The 12,304-nt window shown below is 44.6% G+C and overlaps 1 protein-coding gene across 16 annotated transcripts in view; it reads right to left on the reverse strand.

Moving 5' to 3' along the window:
* Positions 1-12,304, reverse strand: part of PCGF3 (polycomb group ring finger 3) — a 108,707-nt gene that overhangs the window by 47,095 nt on the left and 49,308 nt on the right. The gene's annotated exons all lie outside the window — the stretch shown is intronic.

Below are 12,304 nucleotides of genomic sequence, written 5' to 3' on the forward strand. Positions count from 1 at the left end.
TTGGTCAGGGGTGTGTTTTTTCACACCCGACTGACAAAAGTGCTGGTGTAGATATAGCCTTATCTGCTATCTATTTCTATTAGTTTGCACAAATATTTCCAAAATGAAAAACTTCCTATTCCATTTATACACACACACACACACACACACACGAACACTTTTACAACTTAAGGGTCATAAAAGGAAATCGTCTCCATTATTTTTGGGGATAAAGTCATCGCATGTTAATGGTTTTAGTTTGACAAAAGAAGCAAGTTTTTTATTACAGTAACTTTACACAGGAAATACTCAGGTATTATAAAGAAAACAATGAGAACTCCCTCTTCAGTCTCTTTCCTTAGGGTATGTCTACACTTAAAATGCTACGGCATGCTGCTGTAGCACTTCAGTGTGGACACTTACTATAGCAATAGGAGGGGTTCTCCCATTGCTCTAGTAAATCCACCTCCCTGAGAAGCACAGAGTTAGATTAACAGAAGAATTCTTCTGTTGAGCTAGTGCTGTCTACACAGAGACTTGGGTTGGCTAAGCTATGTTGCTCAGGGGTGTGGATTTTTCACACCCTGAGTGACCAAGCTGGGTCGATCTAATTTTTTAGCGTAGACTAGCCTTTAGGAACTGAAGAAATAGCGAACAGTATGTTAAAGGACTTATTTCTTCACCCTCCCACTTCCCTGGTCCTTCTCGCATGAACAGAGAGCAACAATACCCGAAGTCCGAAGGTGCAAATAATTCGATGTTTATTGGAGTGAACTTTCAGCAAGCTTAAATCCAAGTTCTTTTTTCCCAAATCCCAATTTACTTCCTGTTTGCCCCTAATTTATATAGTAATATTCTCAGCTATACCTTAACCAATCATTTTACTGAAATTTACCTAACCAATCCTAACATATTGTAACATGATTAGCTAACTAATCATATCCCAATACCTTAATTAGTTTAGACCCAGAAAAATTAATTATACATCCTAACACAGCAAGGTACAATTCACAACTACCCTTGCATTAGACCAGAATTGGGATAACATGCAACAGAAAAATCTACCGGCAACCTGTGTGGGAACATTTTTGCTGACTGCATTCAGAAATGAATTCACCACTGCTGTATTAAAAGCAGCTTAGATTCTTTGGAGTAAATGACATGAAATGTCTCTGTGCTGAAATCGATAACTCTGGGTTTTAAACTAAGGAAGTTCCTGGACACTCATGTATATAAGAGTAGGATTCTAAAAGGTATCATTTGACACCCCAGCAAAAAAACCAAAACCACCAACATTAATGCTGGCAATAACATTACAATATTGTAACTATAAAAATAGAGTCAATTTTACAAATAAAGCATTTTCGAAGTGTTATGTGTGTTTTAAGAATACATCGCTTATCTCTTTACAACCCAAGCCTAATAAGCAGAAGTCAATCCAGGCGTCTGTAAAGGATCACTAACCTTCTCTCCCTTACCGCTTCCTGGCTGCCTGGAGGGGATGTAGAGCACCCCTGTGGTACTCCCCACTCACGTGACCCATGGGAGGAGGGTGTGTGACTTTCCTCTATTGTGTTTTTGGGTTTTGTTTTTGTTGTGTGTGTTTGGATGGGTGGCACATTCCAATTCTCTGCTATTGAGGCAAAGTCAGGATTGATCATAAGCATGCCTTTGGACTTTCCAATACACATGTATCTGATATGGCTCAGGTTGGACTGTGATGTGAAAGTGCAAGAGTGCATATACACACACTGGGGAAAGCTGATAGCTGCTCATCAGTGTAAATGCATTTCTCTCTCTATTTCTCACTATTTCTGCCTGCTCTTTCACTAGTAGCAGCATATGGGTATTCCATTATTATTATTGTTAAATATTTAGGCAATAGTAGTGTCCAGAGACATCCTGAAGGATCACGTGTCCTCACTATGCTCAAAGCCATACAAGAGACTAGAATACCCTATGACTGGGACTAATCTTCACGATCAAAGCATTTAACAGGGCCTGGTGGCATAGGACCTTCATGCTCTGGGCATGACTCATCAGTGATGTGCCTGGTCTACGCTTAAAACTTATACTGGCATAGCTATGTCTGTTAGGGGTGCAATATTTTTACCAACACAGCTACGCTAGTATAAGCCCTAGTACAGATGTACTTTTATGCTGGTATAAAGTACTTTTGCTGGAATGTCTTATGTTTCTCTTTGAACTGTTGTAAGCTACGCCAGCAGAAGCAGTTTTATGCCATTATAAACTGCAGCTACACTAGGAAGGTTTGCCAGTACAGTTTTGCTGGTAGTGCTACACCAGCAAAACTTTTCTCGTGTAGACAGGGCCATGGAAAGAGAAGAGTGAAATTGATCACTATCAAGACTGGCTGCTGGTGAACAGGCAAGTGTGTTTTTGAACATGTACAATAACTTAAAATACGAACACAGCGACTTGGTCCTAAAAATTTAAGTCAAACAATATCCATATTAGTAGTCACAGCTTTCTCAGGGGCTAGCACAGGATTGGGCTGAATTCCCTCAGGAACTATGAATCACCACAAAAGTCATCACCTCACTTTCCACATGCAAAGCATACTCTGACCTTGCTTTTACCAATATAAATACAGTGTAGTATACAGTTTTTTTTATAAACCAATGCCAACAAAACTACAGTGTACACACAAATTCTCCTCTTGGAGAGAGGGTAAGGGAAAAGGGGGAACCCCACGTAACTGATGTTCATCACGGTGCTCAGTGAACTACTGGAAGGTGCTCAGATATTACAGTGATGAGAGATTACAGTGTCAAAACTTTTATAGAATAGAATATGTATGCTCTATTTCATAATGGTTGGCATTAAAAGAAAGTGAAAATGCCACCTTCAAGAACAATCTATCACATTACACATTCCCATGAGTCAACCAGACATCTTGTAATGTGTGGAGGGTTCGAATCAGGAGAAAAAATCCTGCCTAACACACACCTGACCTGTAGCTCTATCCGACATCCTGTTTCTGCTTGGATGCACCGATCAGATGAACCCTTTAGAAACAGACATTGCCTGCCCTGGTGACCAGCTTTATTACTCCTATTGACTACCAACAGTTTTCAGTTCAAAAACTAGCTCTCTTCAGATTTCACAGCTCTTTTCATCTGGTTCAACAATTACCAGCTCATGCTAGCTAGACAGGAGATACCTTCAAAATTCTGATTCCAGTAAGAAGAGGCTATCCTGAATCCTTTCTCACTATAAACATACATTTCAGTTTAACTGAAGTGTAAGATCACTGCTGAAGAGATCATAATCAAGACTTAAAGCATGATGTAATTGGATGGTAGTATTGCATTGCCATGCGGTCATAGACATGAAGTATTAAAACCCAGAACCTTAACCTTATTTCAAGCACCAGGACTGCAGTATACAAGTGAACAAGACAACGACATCATGATTGATCAAGTTCAGCCACCACAATACTACCACTATTTTTCACAGTCTTGATATCAAAGTTTAAATCAAAATGGATGTCCTTTTTTACCAACACACTTTAAAAAGCCCCACATAGCACACATGCATACTCCTTGATGTTCTGATGACATTTTCATAGTATTTATATCTATTTTGCATAATTTTCTTCCTTTGGACACTGTCATCTATGGTTAAAAAAAAAGATTTAAACCTAGATTGTAAAGGATGAACAAAACAGGTTGTGCATCATCAGGTCAAGCCCTGCCCCACTTCCTCACTCTGCTAACCACTGAAGGAATTTCAAAGGGCAGTCTCACGCCCAGCTGCTACAGGCCAAAAATCAAGGATCAGTTTAATGAATTACATTGCAACCAGATAAATGCTAATACTTGGCACCATGCAAAACCTTTCCATCCAAGTATATCACTAGTTGACCTCCAATACACCTGGGGATGATATCCCCTATTTTGTTGATCATCACTTTCTATACAGCAGGGTGAACCAATTTTAATCAAAGTGATTTAAATCACTTATTTTAAATCAAGATTTAAATCACCAGGCAGGAAACCTTAATTTAAATAATCAATTTTAATGATGTTTGTATTTATACTTTTTAGTTAGTTATTTTCTTAAAGGTTGATTTCATTGGTTGGTAACCATTAAAACATGTGATTTGTAACTAATTATACCCTTTACACTAAATGTGGTGCTTCTTTTTGCTAACCAGGAGGACATGCTTAAGTCTGTTATTGAGTGTCCAGGGAGATCGAAGTGCTCTCCTACCAGCTCTTCAATCTCCCTGGACACTCAGTAAGAGACTTAAAAGTGGCCATTCTTCAACAAAAAAACTTCAAAAACAGACTTCAACAAGAAACTGTAGAACTGGAACTAATTTGCAAACTTGACAACATGAAATTAGGCCTCAATAAAGTCTGGGAGTGGCTGGGTCACTACAAAAAGCCCACAAAAGCTTATGCCTAAATAAATTAGTCAGTCTCTAAGGCCTGGTCTACACTTCAAGTTTAGGTTGAATTTAGCAGCGTTATCTTGATTTGACCCTGCACCCGTCCACACGATGAAGCCCTTTTTTTTTTTTTTTTTTTACTTAAAGGGCTCTTAAAATAGATTTCTTTACTCCACCCCCAACGAGGGGATTAGCGCTGAAATCGGCATCGCCGGGTCAAATTTGGGGTACTGTGGACACAATTCAACAGCATTGGCCTCCAGGAGCTATCCCAGAGTGCTCAGTTGTGACCACTCTGGACAGCGCTCTCAACTCAGATGCACTGGCCAGGTAGACAGGAAAAGGCCCGCGAACTTTTGAATCTCATTTCCTGTTTGGCCAGCGTGGCGAGCTCACCTGTACAGGTCACCATGCAGAGCTCATCATCACAAAAGACCATGCAGTCCCAGAATCGCCGAAGAGCTCCAGCATGGACCGAAGGGGAGGTACTGGATCCGATCGCTGTATGGGGAGATGAATCCGTGCTGGCAGAACTCCGTTTGAAAAGAAGAAATGCCAAAATATTTCAAAAAATCTCCAATGGCATGAAGCACAGAGGCTATAACAGGGACCCGCAGCAGTGCCGCGTGAAAATTAAGGAGCTCAGGCAAGCCTACCAGAAAACCAGAGAGGAAAACAGCCACTCCGGTTCAGAGCCCCAGACATGCCGCTTCTATGATGAGCTGCATGCCATTCTATGGGGTGCAGCCACCACTACCCCAACCCTGTGCTTTGTCTCCATCCAAGGAGTGGCAGGCAACACGGAAGAGGATTTTGGGGGTGAGGAAGATGAGGAGGAGGAGGAGGTGGTTGTAGATAGCTCACAGGAAGGAAGCGGAGAAACCGGTTTCCCCAACAGCCAGGATCGGTTTCTCACCCTGGACCTGGAGCCAGTATCCCCCGAACCCACCCAAGGCGGGCTCCCGGACCCTGAAGGCGGAGAAGGGACCTCTGGTGAGTGTACCTTTGTAAACATTGTACATGGTTTAAAAGCAAGCGTTTTTAATGATTAATTTGCCCTGGCATTCATGGCCAGTACAGCTACTGGAAAAGTCTGTTAACGTGTCTGGGGATGGAGCGGAAATCCTCCAGGGACATCTCCATAAAGCTCTCCTGGATGTACTCCCAAAGTCTTTGCAAAAGGTTTCTGGGGAGGGCAGCCTTATTCCGTCCTCCATGGTAGGACACTTTACCACGCCAGGCCAGTAGCACATAGTTGGGAATCATTGCAGAACAATGCATTGCAGGGTATGGTCCCGGTGTTTGCTGGCATTCAAACAACGTCCATTCTTTATCTCTCTGTGTTTCCCTCAGGAGAGTGATATCATTCATGGTCACCTGGTTGAAATAGGGTGGTTTTAGTAAGTGGACATTCATAGGTGCCCGTTCCTGCTGGATTGTTTGCCTGTGGCTGAACAAAAATCTTCCCCACTGTTAGCCACGCGGTGGGGGGAGGGGTGAAGCCATCATCCCAAAGAATTTGGGGGGGGAAGGGTTAGTTGGGTTTCTACTGCATATGAACCCGGAAACCACAGCCCCTCCTTTTAAACTGCCAACCCATTTTTAATGGTCAACCCAATGGCTACTTCGTATGGGAAATGAGGGCACTGCTGTTTGAAACCATTCCCACATGTTATGAAGGTTAAAGAAGCCAAAAGGGGAAAGGAGTCCAGGAGATATGGCTGTATTTCAAGGAATCCCTATTGAGGTTATAGGGACAAACCATCCCAATGTGTCGAAAGAAAGTAAATATGGCAGGCGACCAACTTGGCTTAACAGTGAAATCCTTGCTGATCTTAAACATAAAAAAGAAGCTTACAAGAAGTGGAAGATTGGACAAATGACCAGGGAAGAGTATAAAAATATTGCTTGGGCATGTAGTAATGAAATCAGGAAGGCCAAATCACACCTGGAGCCGCAGCTAGCAAGAGATATTAAGAGCAACAAGAAGGGTTTCTTCAGGTATGTTGGCAATAAGGAGAAAGCCAAGGAAAGTGTGGGCCCCTTACTGAATGAGGGAGGCAACCTAGTGACAGAGGAGGTGGAAAAAGCTAAATGTACTCAATGCTTTTTTTGCCTCTGTCTTCACGAATAAGGTCAGCTCCCAGACTGCTGCGCTGGGCATCACAGCATGGGGAGTACGTGGCCAGCCCTCTGTGGAGAAAAAGGTAGTTAGGGACTATTTAGAAAAGCTGGACGTGCACAAGTCCATGGGGCCGGACGCATTGCATCCGAGAGTGCCAAAGGAATTGGCGGCTGTGATTGCAGAGCCATTGGCCATTATCTTTGAAAACTCGTGGCGAACGGGGGAAGTCCCGGATGACTGGAAAAAGGCTAAAGTAAAGTAGTGCCAATCATTAAAAAAGGGAAGAAGGAGGATCCTGGGAACTACAGGCCGGTCAGCCTCAACTCAGTCCCCGGAAAAATCATGGAGCAGGTCCTCAAGGAATCAATCCTGAAGCACTTAGAGGAGAGGAAAGTGATCAGGAACAGTCAGCATGGATTCACCAAGGGAAGGTCATGCCTGACTAATCTAATCGCCTTCTATGATGAGATTACTGGTTCTGTGGATGAAAGAAAAGCAGTGGATGTATTGTTTCTTGACTTTAGCAAAGCTTTTGACACGGTCTCCCACAGTATTCTTGTCAGCAAGTTAAAGAAGTATGGGCTGGATGAATGCACTATAAGGTGGATAGAAAGTTGGCTAGATTGGTGGGCTCAACGGGTAGTGATCAATGGCTCCATGTCTAGTTGGCAGCCGGTATTAAGTGGAGTGCCCGAAGGGTTGGTCCTGGGGCCGGTTTTGTTCAATATCTTCATTAATGATCTGGAGGATGGTGTGGATTGCACTCTCAGCAAATTTGCGGATGATACGAAACTAGGAGGAGTAGTAGATACGCTGGAGGGCAGGGATAGGATACAGAGGGCCCTAGACAAATTAGAGGATTGGGCCAAAAGAAATCTGATGACGTTCAACAAGGATAAGTGCAGAGTCCTGCACTTAGGACGGAAGAACCCAATGCATGCTACAGACTAGGGACCGAATGGCTAGGCAGCAGTTCTGAGGAAAAGGACCAAGGGATGACAGTGGACGAGAAGCTGGATACGAGTCAACAGTGTGCCCTTGTTGCCAAGAAGGTCAATGGCATATTGGGATGTATAAGTAGGGACATAGCCAGCAGATCGAGGGACGTGATCGTTCCCCTCTATTCGACATTGGTGAGGCCTCATCTGGAGTACCTCATCTGTGTCCAGCTTTGGGCCCCGCACTACAAGAAGGATGTGGATAAATTGGAGAGAGTCCAGCGAAAGGCAACAGAAATGATTAGGGGTCTGGAACACATGACTTATGAGGAGAGGCTGAGGGAACTGGGATTGTTTAGTCTGCAGAAGAGAAGAATGAGGGGGGATTTGATAGCTGCTTTCAACTACCTGAAAGGGGGTTCCAAAGAGGATGGATCTAGACTGTTCTCGGTAGTTGCAGATGACAGAACGAGGAATAATGGTCTCAAGTTGCAGTGGGGGAGGTTTAGGTTGGATATTAGGAAAACCTTTTTCACTAGGAGGGTGGTGAAACACTGGAATGCGTTACCTAGGGAGGTGGTGGAATCTCCTTCCTTAGAAGTTTTTAAGGTCAGGCTTGACAAAGCCCTGGCTGGGATGATTTAGTTGGGGATTGGTCCTGCTTTGAGCAGGGGGTTGGACTAAATGACCTCCTGAGGTCCCTTCCAACCCCGATATTCTATGATTCTATTATTCAAAAGACTGGCTTACCATGACTCCCTGCAACCCAAATTCTGCTGCCCGGCTCTGCGTGACTGATCTCTCACACCAAACTGACATACCCTCAATAAGAGGCAAAATGCGACCTTGTAATGAAAGCACATGTGCTATGGAATGTTAACAGCAAGGTTTACCGTGAAAAAGTGTACACATTGTTCTATAAAATGTGTCTTTAACTACCACTCTCCCTTTTTCCTCCTCCACCAGCTGCATATGTTTCTCCTTCCCAGAGGCTAGCAAAGATTAGAAAGCGAAAAAAAAAGCACTCTTGATGAAATGTTCTCTGACCTCATACTGTCCTCCCACACTGACAGAGCACAGCAAAATACGTGGAGGCAGACAATCTCAGAGTGCAGGAAAACACAATATGACCGCAAGGAGAGGTGGCAGGCTGAAGATGGTAGGTGGCGTCAGCTTGCTGAAAGAAAGCAGGAGTCAATGCTCAGGCTGCTGGAGGATCGAACTAATATGCTCCAGCATATAGTTGAGCAGCAGGAAAGGCAGCAGGAGCACAGACCGCCTCTACAGCCCCTGTGTAACCAACTGCCCTCCTCCCCAAGTTCCATAGCCTCCTCACCCAGATGCCCAAGAACGCAGTGAGGGGGCCTCCGGTCACCCAGCCACTCCACCCCAGAGGATTGGCCAAGCAACAGAAGGCTAGCATTCAATAAGTTTTAAAGTGCTGTGTGGCCTTGTCCTTCCCTCCTCCACCACCCCACCCGGTGCTTCGCTCCTCAACACCCCTCCCAGGCTACCTTGGCAGTTATCCCCCTATTTGTGTAATGAATAAATAAAGAATGCATGAATGTGAAGCAACAATGACTTTATTGCCTCTGCAAGCGGTGATCGAAGTGGGGAGGGGAAGGTACTTAGCTTACAAGAAAGTAGAGTGAAACCAGGGGGGTTCCATCAAGGAGAAAAACAGAACTTTCACACCATAGCCTGGCCATTCCTGAAACTGGTTTTCAAAGCTTCTCTGATGTGCACCACACCCTCCTGTACTCTTCCCTGGTGTCTAACCGCCCTGGTGTCTGGCTGTGCGTAATCAGCGGTCAGGTGATTTGCCTCAACCTCCCACCCAGCCATAAACGTCTCCTCCTTACTCTCACAGAGATTGTGGAGAACACAGCAAGCAGTAATAACAATGGGAATATTGGTTTCGTTGAGGTCTAACCAAGTCAGTAAACTGCGCCAGCGCACTTTTAAACACCCAAATACACACTCTACCACCATTCTGCACTTGCTCAGCCTGTAGTTGAACAGCTCCTGACTACTGTCCAGGGTGCCTGTGTATGGCTTCATGATCCATGGCATTAAGGGGTAGGCTGGGTCCCCAAGCATAACTATAGGCATTTCAACATCCCCAAAGGTTATTTTCTGGTCTGGAAAGTAAGTCCCTTGCTGCAGCTGTTGAAACAGACCAGAGTTCCTGAAGATGCAACCGTCACGTACCTTTCCTGGTCATCCCACATTGATGTTGGTGAAACGTCCCTTGTGATCCACCAGTGCTTGCAGCACCATTGAAAAGTACCCCTTTCAGTTTATGTACTTGCTGCCTTGGTACTCAGGTGCCAAGATAGGGATATGGGTTCCGTTTATCACCCCACCACAGTTAGGGAATCCCATTGCAGCAAAGCCATCCACTATGACCTGCACATTTCCCAGAGTCACTACCCTTGATATCAGCAGCTCAGTGATTGCGTTGGCTACTTGGATCACAGCAGCCCCCACAGTAGATTTGCCTGCTCCAAATTGATTCCCGACTGACCGGTAGCTGTCCGGCGTTGCAAGCTTCCAGAGGGCTATTGCCACTCGCTTCTCAACTGTGAGGTCTGCTCTCATCTTGGTATTCTTGCACCTCAGGGCACGGGAAAGCAAGTCACAAAGTTCCATGAAAGTGCCCTTACGCATGCAAAAGTTTCGCAGCCACTGGGAATCGTCCCAGACCTGCAACACTATGCGGTCCCACCACTCTGTGCTTGTTTCCCGGGCCCAGAATCGGCATTCCACGCCATGAACCTGCCCAACTGACACCATGATGTGAACACTGCAGGGGCCTGTACTTTGTGAGAAGTCTATGTCCATGTTCCCATCACTCTCGTCACTGCACTGCAGTTGCCTCCTCCTCGCCTGGTTTTGCTTTTCTTGCAGGTTATGGTTCTGCATATCCTGCTGGATAACGCGCACGGTGTTTATAGTGCTCATAATTGCCTAGGTGATCTGAGCGGGATCCATGTTCCCAGTGCTATGACATCTGCACTGAAAAAAGGCGCGAAATGATTGTCTGCTGTTGCTCTGACGGAGGGAGGGGCAACTGACAACATGGCTTACAGGGTTGGCTTACAGGGAACTAAAAATCAACAAATGGGGTGGCTTTGCATCAAGGAGAAACAGAATGGCCCCCTCAAGGATAGAACTCAAAATCCTGGGTTTAGCAGGTCGTTGATTTCACAGAGGGAGGGAGGGAGGAAGGAGAACATGAATACAAAACAAATCTGGTCTATTTCTTATTTTGATCCACTTCATCTAACTGTACAGATCTTGTTGGCAGCAGACGGTGCAGTACAACTGCTGGCCATCGTCATCTCCTGGGTTCTCGGCAGAAGACGGTGCAGTATGACTGCTGGCAGGACTGAATCACCATGAGACGAAACTTAAAAGGGAAAAGACCTGGCTGAGTCACTCCCATGTTTTCCCAGGCGTTGCTGACCGACTACACCGAGGTTGGCTAAAAGAGCACCCTGGAGTATGGTGACAATGGCTACCAGTCATACTGCACTGTCCACTGCCAAAAGGCAATGAGCTGCTGCTGTGTTGCAATGCAGTACCGTGTCTGCCAGCACCCAGGAGCCATACAGTGACGGTGAGCTGAGCAGCGTACAACATCTGCACGGGTAACCCAGGAAAAAAGGCATGAAACGATTGTCTGCCGTTGCTTTCACGGAAGGAGGGAGGGAAGGGTGTGCCTGACGATATGTACCCAGAACCACCTGCAACAATGTTTTTACCCCATCAGGCATTGGGATTTCTACCCAGAATTCAAATGGGCAGAGACGACTGCAGGAACTGTGGGATAGTCAACCGTTACCTAGGTACTGTGTACGCACTCCGCCGACTAAATGCACTTAGAGCATGTGTGTTGGGACACACATAATCGACTGTATAAAAACGCTTTCTACAAAACCAACTTCTATAAATTCGACCTAATTTCGTAGTGTAGACTTACACTAAGATGCCACAAGGACTCCTTGTTGTTTTTGCTGATACAGACTAAGACGGCTACCCCTCTGAAATGTGACTCATGTAATTCTGCATAAAGTTGTTGGGTATAGTGTGCAAGCTTCATATATATGTACAGAAATATATATTATGCTAGCCTTATTTTTTAAATTCTCAAAAATTTAAGTAGTACTCTTAACAACTCAACAGAAAAATAATAGCTCCAGTGGAGGGCACCAAACCACCAACTTTATAAAGCAAGCATATAAGCTGCTAATAGATTCATTTTCTGCAGATCTGGGGAAAGAAGAGACTAAAAGCCCAGTCATGCAAGCCCACATGCATGCTCTTCTAATGCAGTCAAAACCAGCTTCATACCAGGCACCTGAACCTGAGAGGTGCCGAACACAATAGCAACATACACTTTTTAAAAGACGTACGCTGTGCTGTATTTTGACAGTACTTGAAACAATTATGACCCAATCAAAATCCTCAGTAATCAGAGCTACAAAGACTTTCTGTACAAAACAAAGTTGTGAGGAATCCATTTCAATTCCAAGCCCATTGCATTCCAGTTGATTAATTGGTTGTGATCTCGGACACAGAAACGAGATCATTAGCAGTTCAGTTCTCACCGGTTCTTGGGAAGATCAGTATTGTAATGATTTTCAAGATTTAAAAATCTGAGCTGCTCTCATTTCTATGCCACAGTAACAGTCCACCATCTGTTTTGTTGGTCAGAGTACCTACTTCTCTCCTGAGCACTGATAAATTATTAGCTAAATAATTAAGCTGAAAAGCTGATCATATAAGGAATGTTCCTCAGGTGACTACTAAGTGATCTGAGGTTAAAAGAGTAGATACCTT

The sequence above is a fragment of the Lepidochelys kempii genome, chromosome 5, assembly GCF_965140285.1.
Source record: "Lepidochelys kempii isolate rLepKem1 chromosome 5, rLepKem1.hap1, whole genome shotgun sequence".
In the NCBI taxonomy this organism is placed as follows: domain Eukaryota; kingdom Metazoa; phylum Chordata; order Testudines; family Cheloniidae; genus Lepidochelys; species Lepidochelys kempii.